Source organism: Patagioenas fasciata, chromosome 3 (genome assembly GCF_037038585.1).
Source record: "Patagioenas fasciata isolate bPatFas1 chromosome 3, bPatFas1.hap1, whole genome shotgun sequence".
Taxonomy (NCBI): domain Eukaryota; kingdom Metazoa; phylum Chordata; class Aves; order Columbiformes; family Columbidae; genus Patagioenas; species Patagioenas fasciata.
In genome coordinates this window covers 47,236,234-47,259,576 of record NC_092522.1, presented here as the reverse complement: position 1 = coordinate 47,259,576, position 23,343 = coordinate 47,236,234, and the positions used below count along the sequence as shown (strand labels likewise).

Here is a 23,343-nt window from a genome sequence, read left to right as displayed (position 1 = left end):
ACCGAAGGCAAATGTCAGGGTGCTGGGACTCTGCAGAGCTGAAGGGGCTCACACAGACACTTGGCAGGAGGGAGCCTTACCCTTGTGCATTTACAAATAATTTACTGAGCGAGGTGGGGTAAAAAAAAGCGCCAAATAAAATGAAGCAAACATTTTCAGCTTCTGTTGCAGTCTGTAGATGGGCGACTAAACACCGCTGGCCATAGCTCAGCCCCCATCAAAGCCTGCTGCAATGGGTGGTACTCCTTCTGGAGAGGGGCTGTGGAGTATCCCCATGCTGCCTGCCCTGGAGGTGAAGGGAGGTGCACAGCAGGGTGTGATGTGAAACCCCTCTTTCATGGGCAAGTGACCGTGCCTCCGCCCAGTGCAAGCCATTGCTTCTGACCAAATCCTGCTCTCAGCCCCACCAGTGAAAAGCCAAAAAATGCGCTTGCCGAACCTTGCAGACCCTTTCATGCACACACGGTGCTGTTTTGGCTGGCCGGGGCAGAGGAGGCCCTGATTTTCCCTGGGGAGATGCCACTGAGCTCCCAGCCGGGCATCACCTGCCCTGCATCTGGCAGAGCTGCGGCCAAGGGCCCATGCTGGAGGCAGCAAAAAGAGGCTCTGCCTCCAAGCCAAAACTCCGATTTCTCTTCCTGGCTGGGAGTGACATGCAAAAAAATTATAAGAAAACACTACATGAGCAACGGGGAAGAAAACCCTCGGGAGCTCAGTTTAGATGTCTTTATTTTTTAATCCTCCTCCCTCAGCCTGTCTGATGTTCAAAGAAAAAAATAAAATGCTTGGACAGGCCTGTTCAGTGCAAGTCCCTGTCCCTCCCTTCCTGCTCCCCCTCGCTGCAATGCAAGAGGAAAAACACTGGAAAGGCTCTTGGGGGCGGTGGTGAGGATGTCTGCTTTGCGTCCACTCGTGCTGCTTTTCCTCTTGTAGCTTTTCTGACATCCAAAGAGGAAAAACACAGAACTGTCTCCCACACCCAAGCACCTCTCTTGCACACACACAGAAGAGCACATTCCCATTCAAAACAAGACTGCAGTGCATTGAGCTTGTCCCTGAATGTAACCCTTCCAGCTTGAACAGCCCTGCTGGCTCCTGCCTTGGGCAAGGTTTCAGTTTCCCTGTGGCTTGATGAAGTGATTTGGGCAGGATTTATGAGGCTTACAAAGAAGCACAATTAAATCTAATGGGCAATGAAGGGGATTTTTTTCCTTCTCTCTCCATTTTCATTGCTGGCTTCTAAGGACCAAGGCAATGAGTTCGCAAAAGTCTGCCGTGTTGGCTGGAGCCTGAATTTCTAGCCAAAAAACTTTGCTCCAGGTCTAGTTAAGTTAATTTCCTAAAGTTTTAAAAATATTTTCTTTGCTGCAAGCTGACTGAGAAGCCATCGATATGTTGCTTAAAAAGCAATCGAAATACAGAACCTGACGGGCCAAAGCCGTCTCTGCTGTAACTCTGCTGTGGCTGGCACTGCAGCTGCCGCCAGTGAGGAAACCAGCTAGGGACCATGTCCTGGAGGATAGGGAGGAGAACCCAGGGTAGGACTGAAATATCCCCCCCATTTCCAAGGGGATAAGAGGCATCTCTCTGGGAAGGGATCCCCTCCAGTCCCTGTCAAACTGCAAGTGCTTGAAGAGCAGGCATACCCAAACACGACAGGAATGACCACAACCTCCCCTGAAACCACACACCTTGGGGAAGATAAAACCTGCAGCCCAGCTTTGTGCTTTTATTCCTGTTTAATAAATAATAGCAGAGTGCATTGGAGAAGTGTTAGCTATGTCATTTCAGGTACGAAAGAGTTGCATTTTCTAGGTACCTGTAAACCCCCAAGGAGTGTGCTGCCAACACAAGCAGGGGTCACGCTGTGTTCAGTGAGGCACATGTGCATCCACAGTCACGTGCATCCAGGCGTTTGCATTTCTCTCTCCTGTGGAAACTTAACCTCAGCTCTCACGGGCTCATTTTCTTAATCCAAAACAAAGCTCAAACAGAAAGTATGTGGCTTTGTTTTATCTATGGAGAAATGCAGCCATCGGGCTTTCCAAAAGCATCAGCAAATTCTGCATGTCGACATTTAAGGCCCTCAGAAAGGCACTGTGCCCTGCCCTCCCAAAGGCATCCCAGTTCAGCTGCTGGGCTGGTGGTGCTAGGAGCAGCTGGTGGTGAGCACCAGCCAGCCCAGCATGATACAGGATCTATGATTCTATGACCTGCAGCACTGGATCTGCCAGGAGCAGGAATGGGGTGAGCTCAGAAATAGAGCATCCTCTAAGGATGTCAGCCCACTTGGACTATCTACTTATTTCTTACTACATTACTGAAAAAGAGAGTGACAAAGAAAAAAAAAAACCAACCCTCTTGACTTGCCAAAAGAGGAAATGAAAAGGGAAATTTTGAGATTTCTCATCCCTCCAGAAAGCCCCTTGGCCGGGTGCAAATGTGGCCATCGCAGCCGCCCGCAGACCTGCCGTCCCGGCAGGCCTTGCACCGCCTCAATCCTTATATCAATAAGGAAGTACAATCACTTAACCACAAAGACAGTTTCTTTTCTAAGTCCTTGCGTTGCCTCGGAAGGTTTTTTAAACAAGACACTTTCCTGTTTTTGAAACCTGTGCATCCGTATGGTTTGCAGGTTACTCAAATAACCCTATCACTTGAAGCAACACTGGCATGAATTTCAAAACTGCTTACTGCGGTGCTCCCCTCCTCTCTCCACACATATCTATTTACTCACAGGGAGCCTTATTTACAGTATCTTCTTGCCAACTGCTGACACAGAAGAAAAAAAAAGCCCCCAGTTACACATTAAGCTTTATCATTGAAGTATTCATGCCAGATGGTGTCCAAACAGAGTTAACTGGCTGACCTTAGCTTGGGGTAAGCCACACAACAGGGAAATTTCTGTTGCAATCTGCTTGCACGGGCAGGGCTTGTTTCGCACCACCAGCCTTTTCATCTCCTCCTCACCTTCATTTGGGCTAAAAAGGCTTTTCAAAGAAAACAGGGGTTTGTTTTCAGAAAGCCAAGCGAAGTAGAGCTGGTTCCTTGTAAGATCATTAAAGGAGCAATTACCAGAAGGAGAGGTTTGCTGGTAAATGTAAGGCACAAAGAGGGCTGCCTGTAGTATAAATCCTGACCTAAAATCCATGTGTCTGCAAGTCAAATCTTATTCCTTCGCCAAAAAGGGGAAAACGAAGAACACTGCTGTGCAAGAATATGCCATATAGAAGGGCTGGAAAATCCAGAAATCAGGTTCAGTACGCCTGTTTTGCACAGCAGCTTTCGAAAGATCTGCCAAACGTAACAGTTTCATTTGACAGTCATCTTCTGGCTTAACTTCTGAGCTGGCTGGTGGCCATCTCGCATTGCACAATAAATGCCTGCAAAATTAATCATAAACTCCCTGCCTGGAACTCCCAGTGCTGATCTCCTGAAGGGTACCTGCAGCCTGCTCCGAAACCCTGCCAGCAGCTCAACTTCTGTTTTCATTTATGGCCCAGCCAGTGAGGGAGGACAAACTGTCACAAAAACAACCCATGAACTTTATTCTTCCACTCCTGCTTCTGAAATCTGCTGGCTGAGCCGTTTACCTTTGTGTACACTTCAGGACAACCACACAATCGCAATGCACACAGGCACTTATCTAAACCTCACACTTCGCAGCCTCTCTTCTCACAGTTAACACTCAGATTGTGAAGAAAGTCATATGGTCAGGCCCAGAGAAAGAAGAACCAAGAGCTGCTCTCAGATTAACATACACTGATTCTTTTCCTCCAGTAAATTTAGTATCCCTGATTTGGAGGGGGTGTAGTAACGTCCCCGTACTGCAACACTGTCCATGTACATTGACTTTGTCAGAGAAGATTAATAGGAAGGGTAAAGAGGCAGAGTGGATTATTTGTTTGTGAGAAGCACCAGCCCGGCCGCAGGAGCACAGTGCACAGGGCTGGGAGTACGACATCCCTGCGCTGGTCCCGTTCCGGCCACTCCCTGGATAAACCACATCCCGCTTGCCTGCTCCAGTGTCCCCCTCTGACAAATGACTTTCTCCTGCCCAGCAATCTGCTCTGCAGCTGGGAGGGAAAGCCTCCACGCCCTCTTTCTTATCCCCAGCACCCAGTGCCAGCACTCAGGGGATGCTTTTCCCTGCCACCCCTGCCCCACGGCTGCACAGCCCACAGCCTGGTAACCTCATTAATGGCTTTGTACCTCACTTGCGATGGGGATCTCTCTCTCCACAAACTCGCCAGGGAGCTCAGGCAGCCCCCAGACCCTCTGAGCACACCTGGCTCTGGCCCAGCTTGCACTGGGCAGCCGCCACCCTGCTGCCAGCCCCGGGCTCTCCCACAAGGCCATGGACACTGAATCCAGGCTGCCAGCTCTTTTCCCTGCAACTCTGATTTGTTCATTTGAAAAAATAAGTGAATTGCATTCCTGCTATGTTAATTAGTTCCTCCTATATAGTGCTCTTCTTCCAATAGGCTAAACCAGATTGATCATATAAACATCCCAGAAAAATAACAAAAAAAAAAAACCAATCAGGATTTAAAAATCTCCGGAAGAGAGAAATAATGTATTTTCCTAACATTTCTAATAACAAAACACACAGGATTAAAATAAATGTGATTAAAGCCAGAGACAGCAAGCAGTACACATTTTATTGCTATGTTTTCACTTCTTATTTCTTTTTAACAGGGATAAAAATTAATTTGTGCAACCTCTGCCAGGAAGTAAGTGGATCTTTGAACTCCACCATCTGGCTAGTGGAATCCGTATTTTTGTCGCCTCGGGTTACAGGTTAATTCTGCCAATTTTTATCATTTGTAGAGGTAGCTGGCCTCTCAGAAGCTTTCATCGTCTCTGTCACAAAGAAGATTGCTGCAGAGCAAAACACGTGCACAAAATACTGGGGTCAGCACGGTGAGGACATTAAGCAGGGAGGAAAAGCAGTGGGGGGAAGGAAAAAAAAGACCGTTCTGGCTAATCTAAAATTATCCTCTCCATTACAACAGAAGACGTTGCAACATGTGCTGGCGAATTCGCCTCGCGTTGCAAGCGGGCGCAGACAGGAAGGCTGAGAGCACTCTTTGCTCATGGTGGAAGTCGGGCCCGAGCATGCCCAGCAGCCAGGGAGCCCCACGTGATGACAACAGCATCCAGCTCCATCTGGTGATGTGCTCCTGGCCCCCCCCGGGCACTTTTCCATCTAGTCTTGCAAGCAGCTGGATCAATTTACTCGAGCCTACGGTGTGCTGCACAGGCACAGACTGAAATTATTACTCATGGAAATCCCCTCTGTCTCGGTGCTTTGAACAAGGAATCAGGTAGCTTTCAAGCTCCTGGCAATTAATAGCCTTTGGTCGAGGGAGAACAGTGCAAACACGCTGGAAGCGATGGGTTTCAAAACAGCTTGCTTAGTTTCTAGTAAATTAAAGGGAGTAGGCGGTTGAGGTACACAGTAATATTATCCAGTACAGTGTGGTCCTCATTGACGTCAGCAGGACATTTTTTTTTCCTCTCTTTCTCTCTGTCTGCCTGCCTCCTGAAAAGAGGCACATGGAGGTTAACTCTGTGACAGAAGCATGGCTCATACCACCCGGAGAACCTCCAGCTTTCCATCAACAAAGCCAGAGCACAGATGCTACCATATTGCGAATGAGCAGCACCAAAATATGTGCAAGTCATTTCTGAGGAGGAAAAAAAGCTGTTGGAAACAGAAATCATGAGGACTTACAGTACGTATTTCTCTTCTCTGCATGATTAACCGTTCTGACTAAAACAACGCTCTTCCTGTGGCTAGGAACACATCCTCATCTCAGATTTTGCTTGAAATAGCATATTTGACCATGACCCCTCCCCACAACTGCTGTGCCCATCCCAGCATAGCTCTGTGCTGTCTGTGACTGTTTTCTCAGTCTCACTGAACACATCATTTTCTCTGATGCCCCCGCACTGTAGGCTGGAGGCATTATACAATAGCTGCAGTTTTGCATTGAAAATGTGCCGAGAGGTTCAGCAGAAAAGTTTTGCCACGCTTTCAGCAAACTTTTTAAAATGCAATTTCTGTGTATGTGCATGTGTAGGTGTGCAGGTGTGCACTTGCAACCTTTTCATACACCGTTGTTTGCATACTAAATATAAGGTGGTTGAACAGCAAATAAAATGATGCACAACGCTGAAGTGTCACAGGTAGGAAAATGGACACACCCTAGGCCTGAAGATACCACCTTCCAGGCGAAATGTAACACTACAGTGCCCGCATTTTCTGCGTAAAAAACATGAAACAAAGTGTTTGTGCCATATTTTTTTAGGGTTGCAAAAGACAAAGGGGACTTTTTTATAACAAAAATGTGTACTGAAGCTGCTGTGCCAGGTTCTGACTCAACACAGACACATGCATACTTCTCAAAGTGGAAGATTTTTCCAGTAATCGAGTGGACTGAATGAGCTCATCGTGACCCACTGAGCAAGTTTTCTTAGTATTCGTTTTGAGCAACAGAACAGCTTTGGTTGGTGTTTGCACTCATTTGACTTTTCCCCTCTTCCCAAACTTTTGTTCCTTTCGTGAAACACCCTTTCCATTAGGCTCCTCTTGCTGAAAGGAGCAATTTTTTCCTCAGTGTGGCCACAGGACTTAAGTAAATATCACTGAAGCATTAAAAATCAGGTGTGTTAATGAAACGATACTGCAAGCGCTGTTGAGTTGCAGGATCACCAGGGCAGGCAGGGGAAAAGAGAACTGTCCAGGAAAGGGGAGAGACAGGGTCATTTCACAGAGACAGGCAGTAAGTACATCCTTGTGCAGGAGGCTGAGGGGAATGTGTGAAAGTGAAAGAGCATGACTCTCTGCAAACAAATGATGTGATCACTGACTGTGGCACATTCTTCTTGTGCTTCCATGTCCTGATCTCCTGATTTCCTTATGCTTACCCATGCAATTTGGTGTAATTCTGCCTGCTGTTCCAAGGGGCGTTTTGTGCTGCCTGTTTAAAGTTAAGCTATGAAACTTACCACATTGCTGTAAAGGTTGAGGAAAAGGTCTTGAACCAAGTCGTATTTGGCATGAGTAGCTACCATTCTCTCAGGGCTACAGCTACAGCCTGGGCTTTGCTGCAAACACCAAGTTTCCTCCTGCAGCCGCCTTCAGGGAACGAGTCACAGATTTTTACAGATGAGTGTTGTGAAACTCTAGCCTTTTCTGCACAGTTGTCTGCTGAGGTCCCTTTGACAACAGTGTCTTTCAGGATTCATTCCCAACCTTCATCAGTGAGTTTTGGAGAAAAAAAACTGGAAGGAATTAATAGCTATCTGCAATTATGACATACTGTGGCAGCACCCGCAGGTTAATGGACCTCATATCTCCAAGTTGCCACTCCTGAGTTTTAGCCAGCAACCTATGCTCCCTTCCTCCTGCCAAGAGAAAGTTCCTATCACTTTACACAGCACGCAAAGACAATTACCCTCTGGACTTTGAAAGAAAAGGAGCGTCAGTGAACACGTAACTCTGCTAACCAGAACTTTCACTTAAGAGAAAACACTCCCCCATTTTCACACCCAACAGGCACAGCCCTGGCAGCAGCCTGCTTTCTTCCACAGTGTCACTAGAGCATAGGAAAGGCACCCCAGAGCTCTGTCTACATGGCTTCAGGCTCTCCCACTGAGCATTTTAACAACTCAGCTGTGGCCGCAATGGCCTGCAGCACGATGTGCCCAGATGTGGCAGATGAGGAAACCCACAGGCTTCACCAGTTCTCTTTTTCAGCTATGTTTGGAGATGTGGTTGAGTCCTGGCCACACCAGCCTGCAGAGCTATCTTCAGACAAGCATGGGCCAGCCTACCACGTGAGAGCAGAGCCTGAGCCTGGGTTTTAAGTTCCAAGTAAGGAGGCCTTGACAATGAGAAACAGCACAGCTTGCTCAGCCTGGGTGGAGATTGCCAACATGCACTGTTTTCATGGCACAGGATCTGATGGCAGCTGCCAACTTGTGCCACCAAACAGCTAGAGGCTGGTCATGGGTCTGTGACACCCACCCTGCAGGGAAGGCTGCATCACTTGCCTGAAGGTGGGAACGAGACCACCAGGCAGAGCGATGCCCAATCACCTCCAGACAAATGCAGGCAAAAATGTTAACTATCCCATGAGCCAGGCCCCTTGAAAACATCTCCTGTGATTGCCTCCGACAGACCCTGGTGAGCGACATGTGGAGGGAGAGGCCTGAGCACCCCAGCCAGCAGGCAAAGGGTCCTTTACAGGGACACCCATGAGCTGTTATTACCACCACTCTCTTTCCTTACAGAGCCTTCAGAGAGCTTTCCAAGATCGTATTTTTGTGACCAAACAATGGTCAGTCCCCGCTATGATAAATCAGGGCTGGTTTGAGGGCAGGTTCAGCTGACAAAGTCATCTGACCGGCGCAGCTGTGCACAAACCCTGAACCAGTTCCCTTCTTGCGTCCCTGTCAGGCTGGGCGCAGAGCTCAGACATCTGCTAGTTCCTGAATTACAGCGTGCGCACAATAACGGACATGCCCTGCTCGGGGAAGCTTGTGTTTATTATTTTCCAAGCTTTGCATCGACTACACACACAGCTGGACCACAGCATCCTGTCACCGAATCTGCTGTGTGCAGCTGCCTCGGCTGCTAAAATGAACTGTGACTTCGTAAGGCTGTGGCTTCCCTAGAAAAAAAAAAAAAAAAAAATTTGCATTTCCTCTTTTCTGTCTTGCCAAACCCTTTCCTTTGAGAAATTACGCAAAGTCCTGCTAAATAGCATCATACCTGTAAGGAGCGCAGCAGGCACAGCCATATCATCCACAGCCTGCAGCTCTGCTCACACCCAGCAGAAACGCTTGGGGATGGTTCACAGACACCCGGCAGGGGCCAGCATGTCCAAGGGCTCCGTGGGTTTTGGGAGTATTGATGTAAACTCTGAGCCAGCACAAGGAGAACCAGCTCCATGCCACTTCCCACCACACCTCCCAGGCATTGTGCTGAGCACCAGCATCACCAGCAGCCTGGTGTGCCTTTCTGCTCACCCTGTCGTGCCAGCCCAGGCCCCAGCATGCCCCCCACCCCTGCTCTCACCTCACTGTGTGCTGCCGTGCCAGCGATGAGCCCAAAATCCCCCTCTGTCATTCCCTTGCCAACACTATTGAGCTGCACTGCTTTGACCTTTTCAGAGAAATCTGCCTGGATGCTTCGGCTCTGTCCCCCTCGCAGCCTCAGCCGAGAGGGAGCGGGCTGAGCAGGCTGAGCCCCCCATACAGGTCAGACAGGCACAGCCTGCCCCTGCCCAAGCCGCTCAGGGGGCTGCCGGGCCTGCAGACGCGGCTGTCATCTTCCCGTCACAATGGCTGCTTGGAAAGAGTATAAATGCCATCCTGCCTATACAACAGTTCGGACACTGTAAGGCTGTGGTCTCAGATGGGTTTGCAGAGACAGGCAGGGCACTCTGTGCCAGCTCCTTCCCAGAGGAAACCGAGAAGAGTCCGCACAAGGAGCTGCTTTTAGGGCTGATCGCTTCTCAGAGCTACCTACTGCTGCACTCAAAGTGCCAAAGCCTTGTGCTCCTCATCAGCCATTTGAGTCTGCTTGAAAGAAACTGTAAAAAGCCTCAGGGACTCAGAAATTGTAAAGACATAGCAAAAAAAACCCCAAAACTTCAAGCATGTGAGCACCTTTCCCAATCATACACAAATTGCTTCCATATTTTACAAGTTTTGAAGAGCAGGTGTATACACTTTGTAAATCAGCAAGCCTGACCCTGAAGCCATCCAAAACTCATGATCAGAAACTTCTGAGTATTTGAAGTGCAGGTGACATCACTCTCCAAAGAGTTCCTTCATCTAAGTCAACAAAAAGGTACGAATTTTTGAAGTGTAGAACAGAAGCCTTGAAAACTTGCTCTGTGTGCTGGGAAACATGATGCATAATGGGGACAAACTCATACACAATCCCCTTAGTATAAGTGAGAAGCAAAACAGCCCCCGTTTTCTGTACTTACAAGGTTAAAACAACATGCAGACAAAAATTCCACCACCTGTGATATACAAATGTTCAGAAGCAAAATTCCGTGGCCTTTCTGCCTTTTGCCTGCCCTCTGGCACCTCTGCATCCCATCTGGGGACTGCAGGCACAGCATGGGGACATGGCTGAGGGGGAGCTGCCACCCAAGTCTTCTGCAGTGCCTCTCACTGTAGTTCCCCTGGGTCTTTCAAGAACTGCAAGATCCCTCTGACCCCCATCACATCTCTGTCAGGTACAGACAATTTGTGACACGCATTTGCAGCAGAGAACTAAAGAACCCAAGGGGTCTCTTTGAGACAATTGTGGTGGTTCCCATCTCAGCTATCTGCCTTGCCTGGGCACTGTGGGTGTCTGCCAGCACTGCTGAACTGCTACCATTCACACTTCACTGTGCCAAAGTTGCCTGGTACCCATTTCAGTGTAGCATAATGTCCCAGAAGGCTGGACTGTGGCCACTATCAAAAGAGCTCAGGTTTGCTCACCTACCCCAGCAACAGTCTCAAGGGCTCTGGCTACAAGAGCAATTCATGCAGCCTGATAGGAGCAGATCTGTAGGGCAAAGCATTCAGGACTAAGGAGATGACATCCACATAACACACATTGTAGGGGGTGGCTACGTCAGACTAGCTGCAGTCTGGGTCTGTGGACTGAGCCAGGAAGCAGGCAGGATGCTCCTGAAGAGCATCTTCCAGTTTCATCTCCTCCACAAGGAACCCAGTCTGTGCACTCCAAGGCCACCCCACAAGGTGAACAGAAGCAGAGTGCATGGGAGGAATCAGAAGGTTTGCTCCAAAGGGCATCCCCAGCCTGAACTGAGCAAGTGACACAGGCACTTCCAGCTCATCCATCTGCCCTGGGCACGGAGGTGGAAGAGCCCCAGCATCACTGCTCACCAGATACTAACACCTGACTTGTATGAGCAGCCCAGGTGAATCCAGGCACCCTGACACAAGGCACAAGCACAAAGGGCACTGGCTGAGAAGGGGAAGGAGAGGGAATGTGTGTTTAGGACAATGTGCTTGCCAATGCTGCAGAAGAGGATGGACACGGATGATCCCTGCCACAGGCAAGATTCCATAGGGATCCCACAGGACAGGTTTTTCCCTGCCATCCCATCCCCATTCCCAGCCCACTCTGTGCTCCCGCACACTGTGGTGTTAGAGGAGACAGGTGCTCCTCAAACCCAAACACTTGCCCCCCAGCCACATGAAGGCCTGGCTGCAGGGGTGGAGGTGATGCAGTGGGGGCTTCCAGCTCAGCACCAGCCTCCCCCAGGAGAGGGTGGCTGGGCATGTTGGCCTGCAGCCTGGGCAGCTCCAGAAAAGAGCTGCTGTCAGAAGGATATGAAACGTCATCACTGAATGCAGGAGGTGATGGTTCATGCTAAGGCAAGGGGCTCAGGGGTGATTTCACTGCTGGCATGAGATGCAGTTCCTGCGTGCCACCCAGGAACGCTGGGGTGTGGGCAGGCAGCCTGCCCCCCGCTGCACCTCCACAGAGCTCTGCCCTGGCACAGCAGCCACGGCAAGCCTCCGGGAGGGCTGGCCATCTCCACCAGCAAACAACACGGCCAAGGCTGCCTCCAGGACCCAGCACCTAAACCACTGCTGCAAGAAAACTCCTTCAGGCTGGAGTGGTTTGCGGTGGAGATCCCACCTTGTAGTAGTGCATTAGGGTTAACTTTAAGGAGGTACCAGTGCCTGGTCTAAAGCATTGCCGTAGCTGCAGGACCAGATGCCCTGTGGTTAGACAGCTGGTTTAAAATCACTCTCAGGTGAGGCTTAGATAGAAACAGAAGTGCTAGGTTACAGAACCTAAACTAGACAGTGGTTACAGAAGTTTACCAGACTTGTCCATGAAGAATAGCAAAGATCCTGATGCCTCTGTCTGCCTGGCACCCATAGCCTGCAATGCCCACACACAAATAGCTGATGCTTCTCTGGCTGTGGCTCCAGCCATGTGTCACTCTGTTTCCTAAGTCTGCATTCATGGAGAAAGGATTTGGAATGTTGTCCCCACACTTTCTCTTCTACCCTAATACAAGCTTTAGGACTTATTTGTACTCCATCTTCCTTTCCCTTTTCTTCCTGGGACTTCTTCGTCACCAGTGTAACCAGTAAGGAGCTGGACTTTCCTACCCCTGCTGACCCCCTCTGCTGTGGGGTAAGAGGTTTCCCCTTTCCCCCAGGGAAGGGGTCAACTCTTGGGCCAGGGGTTAAGAAGATTCTGCACTGGCATTGCTCCTGAAGTTCCCATATCACCAAGCCACAGGCTGAGCACAAACCATCTCCCTACCAGCATGTCTTTGGGCACATGGAGGTCTGTAAAGACCAGAGTCCAGCATGACAGAAACCAGCCACTTGCTCAGCACTGAGGAGGTGGGATGGGGTGAGCTGGCTGCCCTCAGCCCCATCTTGGAGGCTGTGGGGTTTGGTTGCCTTCTCCCCCTGCCTGCATGTAACACACACTGGCACGTGGAAGTCCACAGTTAGACACAAAAGGTTTTTCTTTTCTGTTGCAACACTCTCTGCCTGCTTGAACCCAGCAGCTGTTTAGTCACCCCCATCAATGCTTGAATAGGGTAATTGCAAAGAAAAACACGTTGGACGAAAACAGTAGAGGAAATAGCAGTCAGTCAAGGAGCAAAAATATTTAAGAAAATGCATCAAAGCAGTGGAATGAGGATGAAAGGGGTTAACACTTGTTTTTAGAGACCTACGGGACTTGTCATATCTTTGGCTTTATAGGGAAGAACAAAGACAGGAAGATAAAGGCAAACACTTGTGACAAGAAAGGTGGTATAAAATCAGGAAGGTGCCAGGTAGCACTAGCTTTGAGTTTCATGAAAAAGCAGGGCCATCTCAAACAGCCAGATACCCATGCAATGTTATTTTTGGACACCGCTTCAGAACTGACTTGGAGGGAAGTTTGACATTTACTGAGTCACCTCCACCACTTCCTGCAACACCTGGAGCTTACTTCAAGAGCCCTCATTTAGGTACTGAGAACTTGCTCACTGTTTAGGCTGAAAATAACACCTTTAACTTTCATTTTTTTCTTCTGCAAAGCTCTGCTGAAAGCAAGATCTGTGATGCAACAGCCCCCAGTGTAGCTCCAGTCCCCACGTGCAGTTCACACTGCACGATGAAAGAGCAATTTAAAAGTTGTCAGTCATCTGCCATGTCTCCCAGGAGTTAATCCGCAACACATACCTGCTTTCTCCTTGGATCCAGTGATTGGTGATAACACTTTCTTTTTCCAAGCTTTCCAAACTGTGCTGCAGCCTGAACATTGATGGAGCTCTTTGCTGTTTCTTCTGACTGCACCAGTAAGCTGTGGCCTCCTCAGCCTCCAACACACATCGCAGAGGCTGCAGCGTGAACTGAAATAATTTTGGGTCCCCGAATCTCCATCTTTGTGAAGAGTAATTTGGGCTCCCATGTCCCTGCCTGCTCCTGTCAGAGCCCTCCCGGGGTCAGGATGCACAGCCCCAAAGTGCAAGGAACTTCAGCGATGACTTGGAGTTGAAAAGAAAAGCTAAATCTATTTTTTACAAAGAAAGAGAGAGAAAAAGAAAAAAAAAAATCAAACACACATAAATATTTCTTCAGTTTCATATTTATTTTTACACATTTCATCTGTTTTTAGGTATTCCCCTTGCTGGGGAAGTAAAACTCTGATGAATTCATAGTGTATAAAACTGTTTATGCTTTAACCCCCCCGTTTTGATATATTGTCTATTAACAAAGGACAGATTTTCCACTTTGGTATTACAGAATTTATGAAACATTTCACATCCAATCCAAAAACATTTATGGTTTTTCTTTCAAAAGCCAAAGCTTGATAAAAAATATTTTGGCCTTACAATGACATAACCTTCCATTAAAGGTTGTTACAGTCGCAAAGGTTCAACCACTTACAGCCAAGTGTCTTCCTTGGCAGCGCACCCATTAAAACAACTGCTCATACAGGATGTGACATGTGAATGTTTAGTCTGTGCAAGAAAAAAGGGAAAAAAAAGCGTCAAATACTAACTTTTGGTGAATATTGTGTAGAAATGTCAAAGGTGAAACAGGAAGAGGGTTGCTGGCTGTTAGAAATGTCTACTCCTGCATCATGCTGGTCTGTGGAGAAGGACCACGGAAGTGCTGGGAAAGAATGAAAAACACTCCTTTCTTATGAAACACATCACTTTCCCAGGGGCCATTCCACTTCAGAATCAGGCGGGAGCAAAAGTGCAAAGCTGTGTGAAGAGAGCTGTGAAGCCACGTTGCTCAGCCCCTGCATTTTGATGACACGACCCCCGAGATCTGCCGAGCAGTGGCTCTGCAGCACGATGGGAGAATGATGCTCACCCAGGAAAGAGCAAACCCACGGTGCAGAGATTGTGTCAATGCTCTCTGGTTGCTCCGGTGCTTCAGGCAGACTCTAAATTTCAGGGAAGAGTTCCTTTGTTTTCAATCTCTCAACGATTTCTCTAGTCTGGGATATTGACCAAAAGGCACAGTAAAATGTAATGTGGACAGTAAACTGCCTATTAAAAAAAAATATTGCTGCATTAAGCCTCTGGGGTCTTGGAGATTTCACAAAGGTACACGACTGGACATTCAGCTCTGAAAAATGAGGATAGGTAGAGGAAAACAAAATTATCTTCTTTCCAGCTGGATGTATTTTACACCCTTCCAGTCTGCCACATTAAATGGAAGAGAAGAAAGACCAGTTGTGACATGTAACCAAGCTGAGATTTTCTGATCAACCCTTTTTTTTTTTCTTTCTGCTCGCAAACCTGGGGGTTCAGCCAGCCTTTGAAAACCCAGCACAGGCTGAGGCTGGTTATGAACCAAAACAAGGGGAGGGCTATTGTGGACAACCATGCTTCCTTCCTTGTGGGACTTCTCAGAAGAAGAGACATGCTATTTTTTTACTGGAAAGGGAGATTAATCATCTAGGAGATGCAAACACAAGAGAAAAGAAACAGGGTCTATTGAGACACTCCTATCTGCAGGTCCATCCTCCCCTCACACAGCACTTGCCCGGCCTCGCAGGCAGGCTCAGCACCCAAAGGTCTCCAGGGCTCTGAAGCATGTGAAGCTGTAGGGGAAGGGCTGGGTGCCAGGGACAGGCACCTCCCCACATCTTGGCCAAGGCGGCGGGATGCTGTGCACCACCACATTCTTCACAAAATTACAAAAAATGGTAATTTATAGTAAATCCTTCCCAATTAAAGACCATAAAGCTCCGCAGTTAATCAAGCTGATTAAATGAATCAAATTTGTTAAGAACAGTTTTATCAAAACATTTACATTTCTGCTGAGCAGAGATTCACGTGACTTTGAACTGCAAAGTACCCAGGTTGCCATGAGAGGACTAAAAAGAGGATTGGGAACATCAACCATGTGAAACATCAAACCTTCCTCTGCCTCTCTCAGCATTCATTTAAACAAAGGAGATCCCCAGCCCATTAATTTAATCACCCTGTCGGATATCTCCTACTTTCTGGAAAGAGAGACACCACTTAACCACAGTGGGAGGCTTTCCTGACACATGGGTCCAGGGGTGGGGACTTCACCCTCCTGCCTTACAAAATATCTCCAAGCCATGGTGCTTTGAGAGGTCCTGTGGCAGCAGCACCCCTCGCCCAACCCATGGTGTCCACCCGTGGCACGGGAACAAGGTAAAAATGATGGCCTCACCTCTCAGGTCCAGGAGCACCTATAGAAGACAGACATCTGTGAGAGTACACAACACAAACATTTCCATAGCTGTCCAGAAGATTAAAGTAGATCAGCAGGGTTTGTTTTTGTTTTTTTTTTCCCTTTTATATGTCTGCTTAGCTTCAGTCCCTGCAGAGACAGGTCCAATAAAGGCCTTAGATGCCTAACTTCTAAATTTAGACACTCAAACCTCCTCTTCAGCTGTCACCCAACTGTGGAGAGGTGTACTGCTGAGAGGCACTTAAAGTTCCTCCAGCATCCTACATCCTTCAGCAGAGAGCTAATCAGGTTGGTAGTAAGGTCCTATTTACCTGTGCCACCACAGGACCAACCAGCAACGTCTCCTGCCAGAGCCTCACTTGATGGGGTTGAGCTGGGAGCAGACCGACCTGTAATGGGTGGCTACAGGCTGAGCAGGCATTGAGGGTTTCCTCTGAGCTGATGGAGAGAGAGGGGAACCCTCTCACAGCACTCCACACCTATTTTAGGATAAATAACCTCTGTGGGTGGCTGTCTTCCTGCTCACTCTAGAGCAAGTCATGATGGAGGGACTTACACTGAACATCTTGCTGCTAGACAGCTCAAATATGGTTGTGTCCTCAAATATTCCCAGCAACATAAGCACCAACTGGATAACAAACCACGATGTCTAATCCCATGGAAGGAGTTATGTCTGCTCATTGAAACGGCAGTCATCACAGCTAGTTAGCCCACATGCACACAGAAGGCAGGTTAGTGGGGCTTCAGATCCTCCTCAAATATTTAACCCACCCCACTGATGGGTTTTCTTTGCTGCTGTCACATGCACTGCCATCCACGGCAGCTGGTTTGAATGTAGTGCTGTGTGTCTGCCCAGCACTGCAGCCAAAATAACATCCTACCTATCGAGAATTAACAGTGAGAGTGCAGAAGCCCAGCTGAAAAGGCGGTGGGAACTTGCATTCCTTTTTCTCTCAAAGATCAGTTCTAGAAGAAGAACTGCAGATTCAGCATCTTGCAGTGAGTTCTGCTAAGGCAAAGACAAACTTGGCATCAGTGCTCTATCTTCAGTGCCATATGCTTTATTCATCTGAGAGCTGTTTTTCCTGCAGGGGAGGGTGGATTGGCAGGTATGGAAAGAAATTCAATAAATTACTTTGGTTGGTTCTTTGTGCTGGCCACCATTTCCATTTTGATTTTTATTTCTCATGCCCAGAACAATCCTGAAACAAAGACATCTTCTTCTGGAGCACAACAAATACTGGCAAAAGGAGTGTCTGAAAGGCCACACTCCTTGGATGAGCCTGTAAAGGTTACAAACTGTGCCTGGAAAATTTCTAAAGAGAGTGGTAGAAACCAAGAAGCTAATGGTAAAAGTAGCACATGTTATGAAACCAAATATACTGACATGCCATGCAACAATCTGGGTATTGGTAAAGGTACCTTATTTGTTTATGTGCAAGCCACTTGCCTGCTTTTGCAACAGCAGGTTTCTCGGATGCTTGTACTGAGCTACCTATTCCATTTAGCACTGCTTTTCAGATAAATGGTAGCCTTTTTAATTGAAAGACAGACCTATTTTAGGTTCAGGGATTCTGGCCAATTTCTTCCCAAAAGTGGCTGGGGTTGAATAGCCAAAGAAACTTAATGGGGCTTAAACACTGCAAGTAACAACACAGAAATGGACAGAAGCCTGAGGGGTAGCAGAAATCTCCAAGACAAGGGTTTTTCTGCTCAGAGAAACTGCCAGCAGCTCCTGATAGTGGCCATTGTGAATGTATTTGCATCTTCTGCTCTTTAAATGTATATATTTTCTGTTTAAAAGATGTCTGCATTCATTCTTAGAGTCCTGTGATCTTTCTGCACCAAATGGTTTCCAAGTCTCTCCATTGGCTGTACCAGTTTTTATTTACCGCTCCAAAATCAAGCCTTGAAGGCTTCAGATCTCAGAAGGAGAAATATTAACCTGGCAACCACAGGCTAACAGAGTGGGATATGTGGCTCCCACAGCTTGGGAGAAGCTTCCAGTTCACTGTTGGTTTAATGCAATGGTACTGGGGAGCTACTCAGACAAAGCCCTTGGCACCTCTCCTTTCCCTGGTTGTGGGGTTAGGTCCAAACCCTACCCTATTTCTACTTCTTAAGAAAAATGAAATCTGCATACACAGCCTACTAAATGCTCTTCAAGTAGCGCATGTTTCACACACTGGGCTTAGGTGTCATTTGCAGGCTAGGTTGAAATTGGCTCCTTTCATGTCCTAATGCACTTTGAATATAAAAATGAAGCATCGCCTGCACATACAAAGTGCATATATCATTCCACAGCTTTTACCTGTCCAAACAATCAGCTCTTAAAACCTCTGCCACAGAATGCATTAGTGCCCAGATAATCAAGGGCTGGACTGAGACAGCTGTGCCCCATCCTTCTCCAGAAAGCCTTGCTCACTATTTTCATGCCCCTTCCGTTCTGTGTGACCAAACCTCCTCTGTCAGCCTGCCCAGTCCCTGGGGAGTGCCCAGCACAGCTGTGAATGGGAAGGATTTTTTTCCCAGGCTGGAGAATTACAAACCTGTAAAGCATTTCTTTCCTTTTTTTTTTTTTTCAAGCTCACAAAAACATGTTTCTGAGATGGGGGAGTGGGAAGGAAAACAGTGTCTAACAGCTCCTGCCTGGGACATGGGCAATGCAAAGAAACATATTTGGAAAAATAATCTGTTGCAGCTGCTGAAGAGGGCCTAACATAGAGGTAAGGGTGAGTAGCAAACTAGATCCTGGTTTATAAAATAAGACAGCCTGATTTTGACCTGCAGAGAGGTGAAGAGCGTCATATAACAAAGCAGAAGGAAGATGGCTTCTCTGTGCAGCATGCTGCTCGGACTGAGCTGTCCTCTAAACAGAGAAAGCAACTTCAGTCACTTGTGTGCCAAAGAAACGTTGGCACATTGGACAGAATTCAGCAATGAACAACAGCCAAATAACTAAAGGGAAGATTAATAACTAAATAGTGCAGTTTGGGTAAATAAAGCCATAAGAGGGAGATGAAATAATTTGAAGTTGTCAACATCAATGAGAGAGTGCTGTTTTCATAGCTCTTGGTGAATCACAACAAGAAAGGAAAACACCTCTTCCTGCAGAGAAGGAAAATGCAGACCAGCAGCAAGAGCTGCTAGCCCCCCACCACTAACTTTCATGGCCCTCTCGACCCTCTCCCAAAACCTCCATTGGTGCAGAGGTTGTCAGGGAGAAGGGAAGAGTGTCCAGGACCGCTCACAGCTCCAATGATGAAATCTTCCCGCAAAGCAACCTGAAAAGCATGCTCTGTGTGCCACAGACATCATGCGTGCCACAGACACCATGTGTGCCATGCATCAGCAGGGTAGGGGCCAGTGTCCCCATCCCCCCGTGTCTCCTCCTCCCATGGGGAAAGATAAATTCAACGCCTTTCTCTTCACACTTTGCTATTGCTAAAATACCATTTCTCCTCAGCATTTGATTCAACAGCAAACCATAAAGTAACAGTAAGTCTGCAAAACAGCAAATCCACCACTGGAACCTGCAAATGCCCTATTACAAACGCAGGTCAGTATTTGCCTGTAGCGATCGGCAAAGTGAACGCATAGGGGCAGGATTTCACATGTACATGTACATCTTTTCTGGTGGGGCCATCCACAGGGCCAAAGTTTCTCATTTCCCTCTGTGAGCACTGTCAGAAGTTAAAGTTGCTTAACACTTGCCATTAGTGACTGCTTTCTGCTACACACAGCTTTGCCTAAGCTCAGCTGTGTGAGCTCAAATACTCTGTGCTGGATGTCTGCCTCAGGCAGACTCTTTTGGTCATTTCTAGCTAAAATAATTCAGCTGTCTACTAGAATAAGGTTAGCAAGATATATGTCAGCTTGCTGGGTTCAAACAGAGAGATTAAGCACCTCTGTCTTCAGAAGCTGGCACTGAGACTCAGCCAGGGAAGGGGGATGTGACTTCGCAAGGGTCCTATGTTTTCCCACCTGTGGTCAAGTTACAAGTTACAGAAAACTTCATTCTGCATGTGCCCAATGGGGGCTTTTCCAAGTTTGGCAGATGATTTATCTGAGGACTCTATCTGTTTTGGCCTTGCTGCAGGCCAGGGACACGGACACTGGCTGCTGTCACCATCACTGAGGCCTGGAGTCCTCTGTGGCATGAAGGTGGAGGGGGGGATCCTCTCATCCCACAGAGCTGCAACAAGGCAGGATGATGACCCTTCCCCACACAGCCTGTGCTCACCTGCCGAGAAACATCCACCCCGGGCATTAAAAGAGGTAGCGTTGTTGTGGGGAAAAATAATATTTACATATGCATTTGATCCTGCAGCTAAAAGCAACAGTGTCACAGTGCCTGTGCAGATGGGAGCCACACTCAGATGGCAAGGGCACTGTTAAATCAAGCATTTCTAACCACTGAGTCCTTGACCCTACAGACTTCCCATACTTCCAGTCTACGTTGGGTTTGTGTCATTTCCTTGATTTGCAGATGGCAAACTGAAACAAAACTGCAGGAATCCCATTATGCAGTATCACACCGGCCACTGCGTGACTCACCGGCAGGACTGGCTCTTACTCTCAGATGTTAGTTCTACTGTGCTTGAAAAGCAGAATAACTGGGAATACTGATAGCCCATGAACCTCTGCTGAGGGAGCAGGCAGGAATGAGTCACAGCCTGTGCCAATGCCTTCCCCAAATATTTGCTGATAATGACAACGACAACTATGGTGCAGCAGAAATCCCTGGATCTGCTGTAATCCAGGTTCTGCAGGAGGTATGGTCTGGTGGGGAGAGATATTCCCAAACCTTACTCTTCCTGCTCCTCCCTGTCCTTCCAGCCCATCCTCTGCCTTGGTCTGCTCCCACATCCAACTCCACGTCTGACATCCATTCCGTCCTCCAGGCAGGGGCTCCTCAGCCTTTGCACTGCAGCAGGGCTCCCTCCCATCCTAGGGTCCTCGCCATAGTCAGCATCAGCCTTCCCACGTGTTTGCCTAAGTATCAGCAAAGGAGCACATCGGAGAGTATCTCTGGGCTCTGGTCCCCAGCAGCACAGCAAACCTGTCAGCATGGAAAAGCAATTTCAAACGATTTCAAAAAAATCAATTTCCTGCACCTGCAGTGTGCCGGCCGCACTCTCATCTGTGATTTAGCCGCCAGACTTCAACAAATCTCTACTGAGCAAGTTCCTTCAGAGAATTAAGTTTCTAACTCTTAAGAAGTATCTGTTGAGTGTCTGAGATCTGAGGCTTTTTTTCCTAAGGTTTCTTAGTTTAACTTTTTTTCCCCCATGAAGAACAACCAAAGGCGCAGTCCTGATATCTGCCAAATTTCAAGCCTCTCTTACAAAGGCAGAAAGTGCAAGAGTTTCTCAACAGATCACTTTAAGAGCATGTTTGAATATGAAGAAAAAAATATTGTTTCTCTTGTCTCTGTCTTGTAAGCAAGCAAAAACATTTTTTGTTGAGGCTTCCCAGATGCATTCAGTCTGAAACAGATACCTCATATAGAAAAAAAAACAGCTAAGTGATAAATGGTTAAAGTTTTGGGGTATTTACAGACAACTAAACATTTGGTCTTATAAGACATGTTGGATAGCCTTAAAAACAGAGGTACCAAAGTCACCAATTACATGTAATTTAGGTTCTGCTGAGCCAGGAGTGGAGATAAACAGAAAATGCACTAATTTGATGGTAAATTTCCCAAATTTGGGACTGCTTTTGTACTTTTTAAGATCATGGTGAAGGCACTGGTTACCTAGGCAGAGACTGTTTGGGTGGGTCTCCCCAGGACCTCCACTGGATCCTGTAAGCCCACTCTGGGACCCAGAGCCATATGATCTTATCTCCCCAGTGCTTGGGGACCTTCAGGCAAGGCGACTTGTCCTGGGGGGACACCAGGAGGATGCAGGTGCCAAGCAGACATGTCACCTTGCTCAGTGCTTGGTTGGGAGCTGGACACAGAGTGGTGCTGAGCTGGGCAGGGAGCAAGAGCCCTGGCTTCTTGGATTTACTGTGCATCTGTTGGTTATTTAGAGCCTGGAGCAATGGGCAACTTAGCAAACCCTCAGAGAAGAGCACTGCCAAACAGAGGGAAAGCTGAGGGTTGTTGCTATTCTGGATCGGGTCAAGAAGGTCACATCACTTTGCAGTGATGCTATGGTATGACTGAGCTGAGCCTCACCCCGTTGCCCAGTCTGCCACTCTGCTGAGCATTTTCACCCCCCGCTGGCTCTCTCCATCATGCCATCAATCTAAAATTAGATCCTACACACATGCATGGTGCTCACACCACCAGCAGCGCCTGCCAGACCAGTGCGACAGCCCTCCCAGTATAAGGCCACCCCACCAACACCCGCCACAGCACTATGGTCACATCAGGCCACTCTTGCTCAGGAAGCATCTGCACAGCATGCACTATCCTCTGCCACCTCATTTTCAAAGCACAGGCAAAGCCTCTTCCCCATTTGTTCATGCAGACACGAGCAGGAGGCAGGAAGCTGGTCTGCGGACAGACAGGCTCAGTCCATCCTTCCTTCCTCCCTCTTGCCTCCCACCTTTTCCCAAAGATGCTCCCAGTACGCTTGCACCTGCAGCGGAGCCGGAGCACCTGCCGAAACACCTCTCTCCTTGCTCCAGGATGGCTTCACCTGTGACTGACAAGGAGGCACTGGCAGTTCATGGCACTGCTCTTCAAACCCCTCTTTCATAGCCAGACCACAATGCCTGGTCTTTGAGAATGGGAACCCACATATTTATTAATTTGTTGCTGACAGCAACAGAAAGGAGTAGAAGGGGGAGTGCAGGGGGTAAGAGAGAAGTGTATCTTCATTTCTGTGCTTTTGATTTTGCCTGGGCAATACAGAAAAGCTGCCCCTACCCAGAGAAGACATTGTGGCCACTGCCGGGGCAGCGAGGGGGTGAGCAAGTGGGCCCACGAACACAGCAATGCAGCACAAGGTGCTGGGGCATCGCTCCATGCGGGGAACCCATGCACAATTTATCACGTGAATAATTAAAACCCAAGCCTCCTCACTCTTCTCCACTCTCCAAGCCATCCCAGTACTTCTATAATTCCATTTTCAGCTCTCTCGCTTCTTTCCACTCCCATTACTTTCATTCCTTTGGCGGGGAGCACCCCTGTGCTGAGAAGATTAATTTATAAGGCAGAGAGCTACAACAAATGCCTTGGAAAGCCCAGCCAGCGGCCCCCGGCCCCCTTCCTCCCCTCCTCGAAGTTCACACGGTTTAGTATGCAAGCTTCCTGCCGCCTGCCCAGCCAGCTCGCTATTCACAGGCAAACCGCGCTCCTCCGCTTGGCTCCCAAAGAAGAATAAGTATAAAAAGCCCTGAAAGTCTTGCTGCTGAGCCAGCAGGAAACTCAAACTGCTCTGAGCATGGGAACCAAGAGAATCGCTGTGGCCAGCACAACAGGTATTGTTTGGGAGGAAATCCCGGCAGCAGACACAACTGCCTACGCACACACATATTTTATATATATATATGTGTGTGTGTGTATGCTTAGTGAGGGTTTGGAAAAGTGGAAGGGTTGGGAAGTGCACAAGGAGGGAAGAATAGATTAGCAGCTATATCCAAGAA

At 48.0% G+C, this 23,343-nt stretch overlaps 1 long non-coding RNA gene across 1 annotated transcript in view; it reads right to left on the bottom strand.

The window, feature by feature from the left end:
* Nucleotides 1-23,343, bottom strand: part of LOC139827561 (uncharacterized) — a 77,923-nt gene that overhangs the window by 25,108 nt on the left and 29,472 nt on the right. Inside the window, exon 5 of the long non-coding RNA XR_011738312.1 lies at nt 13,243-13,573. This is a non-coding gene — a long non-coding RNA (uncharacterized lncRNA). The remainder of the gene's footprint in view (nt 1-13,242; nt 13,574-23,343) is intronic.